Source organism: Narcine bancroftii, chromosome 1, assembly GCF_036971445.1.
Source record: "Narcine bancroftii isolate sNarBan1 chromosome 1, sNarBan1.hap1, whole genome shotgun sequence".
Lineage (NCBI taxonomy): Eukaryota > Metazoa > Chordata > Chondrichthyes > Torpediniformes > Narcinidae > Narcine > Narcine bancroftii.
Window position 1 is genome coordinate 84,303,758 of NC_091469.1, and position 10,035 is coordinate 84,313,792.

Here is a 10,035-nt window from a genome sequence, read left to right on the forward strand (position 1 = left end):
CTCTGAACAAGAGTGAGTATAAGGAGCATAAGGGGCAAATGAAATGGTGTCAGATAAAATCAGAATGGAAAGGTAATGGGGCAGAAATCTAAGTTATCCAGTGTACAGTAAAGGAAATACAGCACAATCTCTCACTCTATATGGGTGTCAGTGTTTGACTAGTGGAGGGTTCAGATGAAGGAAGATTAAATATCGATCACTGAAGCTGTTATGGAAGGTTGGTTTTATTGAAGTACCAAATCACTTGTCACCTCCCATCTCTATAACCCCTCAGTCCTAGCTGTTGAAACAGGTTGGTGGTTTCCCAGGCACCTGTGATTCCTTTGGCCTCAGTGAGTCTGAACACCATGTGTATGACCACAGCCCCTCTTTACACCCCTGAATAGTTTTCGCTGTTCCTGACCTGGTATTTAAAGCGAATGTTGCCTGGGTTGAGATGACCACTCACAGGTACAGGCAGTCAACATGTGGTTGGAGGGGGGTATTCACGTCCTGAAGTCCCTACATCTCCTCTGAGGTTCAGTCCTGGTTGTCCCTGGATACCAAATACACAGACTTTCTGCGACTGGTGGGCAGGAGCTGGAAAGAAAGGATAGCGTTTTCAATTCAAGACTACTCTCAGTTTTTCTAGTTTTGCACGTAACAAAGTAAGATCTAACTCAGGATTTCAGAGACAAGAGGACTGTAATTGGCTCTGAAAGGTCTGTCCCTTTGTCTCTGAAATCCTGAACCTTGAACGCCTGACACTTGAGTGAAGAATTATGTGAGCATTTCTCTGTGAAAGGGGCAGACCTTCCAGAAGCTTCTTAGACAAGGACTGCCTACAGCTGGCAGCTCAAGGCACTAGAGTGACTCAGTAAAATCCTTTAAATCCACTGGAGGGAAATGGTTCCCAATGACAGTATTCTCTCTTAGGCTAACATCACCAGTGTTAAAGCTCTGATCACTTCCAGCTGCCTCTGCTAGGCAAACTTTATCATTCACATAGCTGGTATTAGCCTCTCAAAACAGAAACATGGTTCAAAGTTCTGACAAGGGAGTCAGAGAAAATGTCCATTTTGCAAATGACCTCTAGTAACTTCAAGCTGATTTTAGTGTGCAGTCGCTGTTGGAATGTAGGAAATGCCAGAGCCGGTTTGTGTTCAGCAAGTTCCTACAAACAGTAACCTGATGATTGGCTGATTGTGGCTCAGGTGTCACTCAGAACCCATTAGGAAGCAGTTGAATGCGCCTCATCCCCAGGGGTCTCCATTGTCCTCCAGGTGACAATGCAGAAATAAAACTCACTCCCACAATGAGCACACCTAACTACAAGAAATATATCAATTAAGACTGGAAGAGTGCAGAGGAGGTTCACAAGGATGCTGCTAGGACATGAAGAACTGAGATACAGGGAAAAGTCAAGCAGGATTTTATTCCTTAGAGCACAGAAGTATGAGGAGAGATTTGATAAAAGTATGCAAAATTATGATGGGTATAAGCAGAGTAAATGCAGGCAGGCTTTTTCCACCATGGTTAAGTAAGATAAAAAAAATAAAGGATGTGGATTAAGGGTGAAAGGGAAAATGTTTAAAGAGAACATTAGGGGTAACTTCATGCAGAAAGTGGTGGGAGTGTGAAACAAGCTGCCAGTTGAATTTGAAATATAGGCTCAATTTTGACATTTAGGAGAAATTTGGACAGGTACATCGATGGGAAAGCTATGGAGAAATATGGCCCTGGACTAGCAGAAAAATAAATTGGCATAGACTAGAAGTGTGGAAGGGCCTATTTCTGTGCTGCAGTGTTGTATAGTTCCATGCAAACTTCCAACTAAGATAACTGAGCTGAATATATTCTGGAAAATGCTCCATACCAACCTGGCATTCTTATGGCACACCAAGATATTGATCTGGAACAGAGTGGTGAAATCAAATTTGAGATGAACGCTTGGAGCTGGAACACCTAACTCTTTGGTTCTGAAGTGTGAAATTGTTGCACATTATTCCTTCACAAGTGAAACATTAGTACTGACCAGGTTGATGTGTCACAGCATATTTGGACTGAGTTCAATCCTGACCTCCAGCATGGTCTATGAAAGGTGTGACCAAACTTGCTTATAAAAGGAGCCACATACAATAAACTTCAAATGTTTGAGACCAGCAAGACATGAAAAAATATTACATACACATTTTTACTCTTAAATGTATATTTTGTTACAAAATTTTATATAAATATTAAGAAATACAAGTACATAATAATATTTACTCATGTATATAATTTTTAAACTGCTAATTTGTATTAACCATATAACAATTTAGAGCTCAGAAACAGGCCAGTTTAGTCCTACTAGTCCGTGCCAAACATCATCTCTCACCTAGTCCCACTGACCTATATTTGGCCCATAACCCTCCACACCTCTCCTGTCCATATACCTATCCAACCTATCCTTGAATATTAACATTGATCTCGCTTCTACCATCACTGCTGGAAGTTTATTCGATACACCCACCACCCTCTGCATTAACATTCATTAATTTCCTGCCATGTTCTGATCATATGTATTAGTATGGGATTACCTGCCTTTTTTTTTGATGATTTGACACTCTATTTTATAGATAAAATCCTTTGCTTCCCCTCCCCTACTGAGTACATTCCCATTTGAATCCAAGTGTGTGTGTGTGTGTGTGTGTGTGTGTGTGTGTGTGTGTGTGTGTGTGTGTGTGTGTGTGTGTGGGGAGGGGTGGGGGTGGTGGGGGGGTGGGTGCTGTCTTCCACAAGAAGGCTGCGGAAATCTAGCCTGTGCAGCTAGGTAGCATTTTTTAAAATCCAGAAGTCTAAGTCTTTCCAGCCATAATTCAGTTTTTCCAAAGCAATTCTTGGTACCTTGTTATTTCTTTGGAATAATTAAAATACATTTTTGGGTAACAGAATAAGTAAAGATTGAAAAGGATTTTGTAGTCTTGGCATCACTTTCATTTTGGCACAATTAACTTTTCCCACTAGAGTAATCAGTAAATCTCTCAATTTCTGCAGATCTTTTTCTATCTTCCCCCAAAAGAGGAACATAATTTAGTTTATACAGATTCTGTAGATTATTGTCGGTTGTTGTTCCAAGATATTTTATTCCATTTGTCTTCCATTTAAATTTACTTCTTTTTTGATATCTTTCACATTCTAAATATGTCAACGGCATTATCTCGCTTTTGTCCATATTTATTTTATAGCCAGATATTCTTTCATATTTTTCTAATGTTCTTTGTAATTTTTCCAAAGATTTAACAGTGTCTGATAGGTACATTAGCCATTGGCAAACAGACTTATTTTGTGTTCTTCTTGCACATCATTGAAGCTCTTTGTATCTGGATCCCCTCGTATTATCTCTGCTAGTGGTTCAATTGCTAGTATAAAAAGCACTGGGACAGGGGGAATTCCTGTCTACTCAACCACTGACATCTGCGATGCACAATCAATTACAAAAAGACACAGAGCCTTTATGACAGTAGCTGTGGTCATGTCCGGGCAGGGGATGGCAAAGGAGAACCACATAGCTGGGGACCCACTGGACATAATAAGAGAAAAACCCCAGGCACATTTTTAGGGCCTTAGAGTAGTGGGGGGAGTGGAAGTTCTAACAGGGGGCGCATGCGGCTGGGGCCAGGGCTGATTACTCCATCCTCCACAACGAAGCCTAGTATAGCCAAACGAGGTGTGCTGAAGACTCACTTCCTTGTGTTATACATATGATTGAGGAATTTCATGGTGTGGAGGAAGTTTTGAAGGTTCTCATCATGGTCCTGCTGGTCATGGTCACAGATAGGGATATTTTTGGGGTATGAGAAAGTGGCTCACAGCCTGTGCTTGCCAACCATCTGATCCATCTTCCTTTGAAAGACAGACATCCCATTTTGACCCCAAAAGGGACTCTCAGGAAGTGGTACAGTCAACCATCTGCTTCTCAGGCAGATGGGGAGCTGGTGATAAGCAGACTTAAGGTCTATGGTCGAGAACACCCTGTATTGTGTGATCTGCCATCTGACTATTGATTATAATTTTAGCTTGTGGTTTATGTTATAAAGTTTTTATCCAAAAATGTTCTGCCTATGCCAAATAGGAAGGGCCAAAAATAGTTGAATGCTTTTTCCGCATCCAGAGAGACTGTAATACTTGGATTCTGTTCAAATTTTGCCATGTGTATTATATTGAATAACCTTCCTAGACTATTTGAGGAATGTCTTCCTTTAACAAATCCTACCTGGTTTATATGTATCAGTTTTGGTAGATTTTGTCCTAACCTATTAGTCAACACTTTTGCTGGTATCTTATAATCAGCATTTAACAGCAAAATTGGTCTATATGACTAAGTTTTTAATGGATTCCTTTTTCTTTGGTAGTTCTGTAATAATAGAATTTGAGAATGATTCCAGGAGGGTCTGTGTCACAACTGCTTGATCCAGAACATCCATTAATAGGGGCATTAGTAATTCTTTGAATAGTCTATAAAACTCAAGAGGAAATCCATCCTCCCCCAGTGATTTATTAGCCTCTAGGGTACCCAGTGCTTTTTTCAATTTCTTCTCTTGTGAAGGTGTGTCTAGTTCTATTTTTTATCTAGTTTTGGAAGTTCAACATTCAACAAAAATTCTTCCATTTCACTCTCATCTCCTAGTAATTCTGATTCGTATAATTTCTTTTCTTTATATGTTAGAGTATCTGTCCTTCATTTTATAGCAATTATTATTCTTGATGACTCCTCTGTTTTAACCTGCCAAGATAAGGCTTTATGTGCTCGTTCATTTAACTCATAATTATTGTTGTTTAGTTTTTAATATAGGTTTTTCTATTCTATATTTTTGTAATGTATTGCATCTTAGCTTTTTATTCTCCAGTAATCTGCATTCTTCTTGTAGTCCTGTTCTTTAATTTTTAAAAAATTCTGTAATATCTTTCTCCAAATTCTTTACTTCTGCCACATATTCTCTCAAGATTTTTTGTATAGGATATAATTTATCCCCTTTGAGCATGTCCCATATCAAAAAAACTATTATTAGTAGCTGGCTGATTTATTTCACAAAATATTTCTATCTATCTCTTAATAGAGTCGCTGAAGTCTGTTCTTTTGAGTAACATGGTATTAAGACACCATCTGTATACATTTTCTTGCTTTTCCATTATTGCCGTAGTTGATATTAGGGGTGAGTGGTCTGATAGAAGCCTTGCTAGGTTTTCTGTTTTTATCACTCTACTTTTTAGCTGGGAAGACATTAAAAATAAGTCAATTCTTGTATGAGTATCATGCATCTTTGAGTAAAAGGAGTAGTCTCTCTCTGTGAGATTTAATTGCCTCCATATATCGATAGGATTTAGATCCTTCATATATGAAATTGTGGTTTTTGCTGCTTTTGCATTTGTTATTGTTCTTGCAGATTTAGCTAATGTTGGTTGCAAGGAAAAATTAAAATCTCCAACCAATATAATTTGTCTTCCCTCTGTTTTTTTAAAGAAGATATCCTTCATAAAGGCTTCATTGTCATAATCTGCTGTTTTTAAGAAAATATCCTTCATAAAGACTTCATTGTCAATATTCATGTGTCCATGCATCTCCATAAATTTTATAATGTGCCATTACATACCTTCTGGTCCTGTCAACCGATATACCTTCTATTAAGACGGGTGTATTTTTATTAATTAGAATTACTACTCCTCTTGCCTTTGAACTAAAAGAAGACAATATTATTTGTTTTACCCATCTTTTCAATTTATCAGGTTCCAATTTGGTTAGATGTGCTTCTTGCAGAAAGATTATGTCTATTTTTAATATCTTTAAGTATGCCAAGACCCTTTTCCTTTTCACCATCATGTTAACCCACCCATTAATATTAATACTAATAAACTTTAGTGTTTTATCTGTACCATTTTTCAAACAAATATTATATAACAATAAAATCTTCCTGACTTTTTAAATAATACTGCAGGATTTCCCTTTTAAGAAACATTATCCTTTAGAGTAACATTTCCCTTTTAAGAAACATACACCTTTCCCTTTTAAAAAAGGCACATACATCCCTACCTCTGACAGTGACATAAGCAGTAAAACCTAGAAGCTTGTGAAAAAGGCCCACAGAATTTTCTGAAGAAGAAGAACTCCTCCCTTTAGCGCCATTTTTAAAAACCGCTGCTCTCCCAGTGCCATTTTCCCCTGTAGATCGGAGTTCCCATCCTGGCACCTTCCTTTCTCTCCAGAGCGCTCCATGCATATGACAGTGTTTTTTTCCTTTTAGCAGTAAAAATATGGTTCAATACTACAAGTTAGAAAAAAAAAGATACATTTTTTCAGTTAGTCCCATTTTAAAACAGTCTTTTCAATCTTCTAATCTGGCAGTTTTAATCTTTTCACAGCTTTCATAAAAATTCTTTCACTTCTTCCTTATTCTTGAAAATTCTTTGATTACCTTCTGAGACATCAACCCTAAGCATTGCTGGGTAAGTCATTGAGTAGTTTAAGTTTTTGGATCACATTTGTCCCTTTAACTCATCAAATTAATTTCTTTGTTAGACCAAGGCAGGGCTAAAGTCCTGGAAAAGCATTACCTTTGCATTAATGGGCCATTGTTATTTTTTTGACTATTCGAATGCTGCTTCCAAGATTGCATCCCTCTCCCGGTAACTCAAAAGTCTTACCAGGATTGGTGTAGTCGCTGTTCACCAGTTCTGTTGGGTCCGAGGGTCCAGTGGGCCCTTTCAATTTGCCCCAGCATTTGTGGGATCCATGTTTCAAAGAAGCTCACTGGCTCAATCCCCTCGATTCCTTCTCTCAGTCCATATGGTCGATCTTGTCCATCAATCCTTTTCTGTCTGTGTCCCACATTTTTGCTTTTTCTTCCAGAGTCTTGAGCCTGTCTTTTATTTTGTCCAGATCAGCCTCCACTTGTGCCATTTGTTCCAGGCTTTCTTTAAGTTCCATTATCATTACCAATATGTCTTTTATTGGTGATTCAACGCTCATAAGTCGTGTGCATAAAGTTTCCATCTTGTTCAGTGCTGACCCCCCAGCACTGCTGAATTCAACTAGTCCCAAGGCCCCTTGTGTGCTGTTCCTCATCAGGCTTTCACTCAATGTTCTTGGCTGAGCTGCACTTACATAATTTTTCATTTTTGGTTGCCTTGTTTGTTTAGTGCTAGCTTTATCTATTTTTGATGATGAAATTCTGATTCTTGAACTTTCATACTGTCTTTTCAATACTTTTCCTGGAGAGTTATTTCAGAACATGTCTGCTCAAATCCTCTGCATGGCCACGCACCGCCTTTCCTCCCTCTCCCCCCCTCATTTCCTTGTCACCTTTCCAGGGGCCCCTGGTCTAGCTGCAGGGATTGAGTGTCCCAGGGCAGCTTCAGGAGTGCTGGTATCTCCTCCGGCCAACATATTTCCACGAGCTGCATATTACATTTCAAAGAGCCTCATGTGGCTCGGGAGCTGTGGTGTACCCACCCCTGGGCTATGTGGAGATTTGCACATTCTCCCTGGGACAGTGTGGATATCCTCAGGATACTCTCATATCCCAAAGATGTGCTGGGAAAGGGGTTAATTGGACCATGTAAAGATATGTAAGTGAGGGGTAGAATCTGGAAGAGGGCTGATAGAAATGTATGGAGACAAAAATGAATTGGGATAAGTAAAAAGAATGTTGTAAGTAGGTGTTTGATGTCTGGGGAAGACACAATGGGCCAAAGGGCCTGTTTCCTTGCTGGTGGGTGGGCTCCATGGGCCGAATCCTCTAATTCCATTCCTATGCCTTATGGTCTCAAATGACTCCTTGAACATTGCAGGAATACACAATCTGTATTAAATGCAGAATTCTCCTTCAGTTCTATTACTCTCCTCAGATTCTTCCTCCCACCAACACATGAGAGACAATGTACAGTGTCCAAGTAACCCACCGACCCCCAGATAAGAGGAAAATTGAGTGTAATAACCCGTCAAACACTACAGGACTATTCAACTTGGGTTAGTCGGTGTAATGCTCTCCCACTGAACTCACAAGGAGAGGCCATTAGATGCAGAGTTAGGTACCATCCCATGGACTTCACTTTGCATCTCACTCAGTAAGGCCAGACAAGCGGTGGGACATTGGTGCCATGTAATCTGAGTTAGGTACTGAGCTAAGCATTCTATCAAACACCTTCTGGGCAAGTAAAATGGGATTGAGCGTAAAGAAAAAAATCAAGTAATTCCATGACTGATGGGGGTGGTGGTGATCGGGACATTCAAAAGACTCTTAGTACACAGGCATAAGGATCATTTGTGTGTGATTGGGAAGAATTAGATTGTTGTAGAGTAGGTTTCCACAGGATGGCACAACATCATGGATTGAAGGGGTTGCAGCATGCTGTTATGTTCTCTGGAAGTGGGGACAGTTCCATCGCTAGGCTAAGTTTTGGATAGGAGCTGGGCCAGGCTTGGAAAATTGCTTTCTGCTCTGTAAAATCCCTCTGCAGTGACTGGTGAAGGATATAAGTGGGAGCTGGGAACAGTAAGAGCTTGACGTGCTTTTGCTGTTCCTACAGCAGGAGGTAATGATGGAATCTAACCTTCTATTTCTTGCACAGTTCGAATAATCAAGTTTTTGATTTGTGCCTCAGAGATTGGTTTAAGATTGATTATGCAGGGCGTGCAGTTATGAGAATTGATGTTTGAGGAGGTGGGTCGAAGACGGTGGTTTGCACAGATTGTAAAATGGGCAGCAAAGCTTGATTCATCTCTTGCTTTCATAGGTCTGATTTCTCTCACTGACAGGGCAGTGAATTTAACAGCAGATTGATCTAGGCTTGTAACAGAAGCAGCAACACAATAATTGGGACTTGCTTAAGTGTAATATAAACAGGAGTAGCTAAATGGGAAAAGCAGCATTATCCAGCAACAGTGTCCATAGCAACCAATAATGCTTGTCAAGTGATATGCACTTTGTGCATGTAGGTCTCAAGATTTAACCCCGTGAGATACTGCAGCCCAATCAGGATTAAACCATCACTCACTGAGAGTGCTAGTCTGTTGTCAGAGTTGTTTCTTGCCTGTCCAAGGCCCCAAGTTTGGCAGGAGTTAGAGCATGGTAGGATGACCGTGTGGTGTTGAAGTTTGATTAACTCCCCAGTTGTCGGGTTTTCAGAGCTTAGAGTCTCCTGTTTCAAATATGTCTTCACATATCACACATGCATTCCAAAGGTCTTCACAGCCAATGAATTATTTTTGAAATAAAATTATTCCTTTTATATAGGAAAGGCAGACAAAATGAAACCCAACATGATCCAACCAGTGGCAGTACAATGAACATAGAACATTACATTGAACCCCAGGGGTTGGGGGGGGGGGGAGGGGGAGGTAAACTACATTGGCATGGGGATGGGAACCAAAATATTAGAGAAGACAGTGAGCTGGAGGAGGATAAAGATCATGCGAGGACTGCACGTCTAGACAGAAATCAAAGGTTTGTACGTGATTGAAATGTTCTTAGGCGTATTTATTTCAAGGCAAGGAGTAATGTCGGAAAGGCAGCCGATCTTAGGGCAAGGATTGGCATGTGGGATTATTACATTATTGCTATTAGTGAGGCTTGGACGCAGGAGGGGCAGGACTGGCAGCTCAATGTTCCAGGGTTCTGTTGTTTCAGACGTGATAGAGGGGAAAGGACAAAAGGGGGAGGAGTGGCATTGCAAGTCAGTGAAAATATCACAGGTGTGCTCAGCCAGGACAGCTCAGAAGGCTTGTCTACAGAGGCCAAATGGGTGGAGCTGAGGAATGGGAAAGGTGTCACCACACTGATATGGATATATTATAGACCACCCAATAGTCAGAGAGAATTGCAGGAGCAAATCTGTAGAGAGATAGCAGACTGATGAAAGAAACAGAATATTGTGATAGCTGGAGATTTTAACTATTGACTGGGATTCCCATTCTCTGAAAGGGTTGGATGGCTTGGAGATTTTCAAATGTGTTCAGAAAAGTTTCTAAATCAATATATAGAGGTACCAACAAGAGAGGATGCAATACTTGATCTCCTT

At 40.1% G+C, this 10,035-nt stretch overlaps 1 long non-coding RNA gene across 1 annotated transcript; it reads right to left on the minus strand.

The window, feature by feature from the left end:
• Window positions 1–206: 206 nt before the first annotated feature.
• Window positions 207–3,431, minus strand: LOC138739456 (uncharacterized). The gene is made up of 2 exons (XR_011342277.1): window positions 3,300–3,431; window positions 207–579 (listed from the first exon to the last, which is right to left on the minus strand). It is a non-coding gene; the product is annotated as an uncharacterized lncRNA (long non-coding RNA).
• Window positions 3,432–10,035: the final 6,604 nt, after the last annotated feature.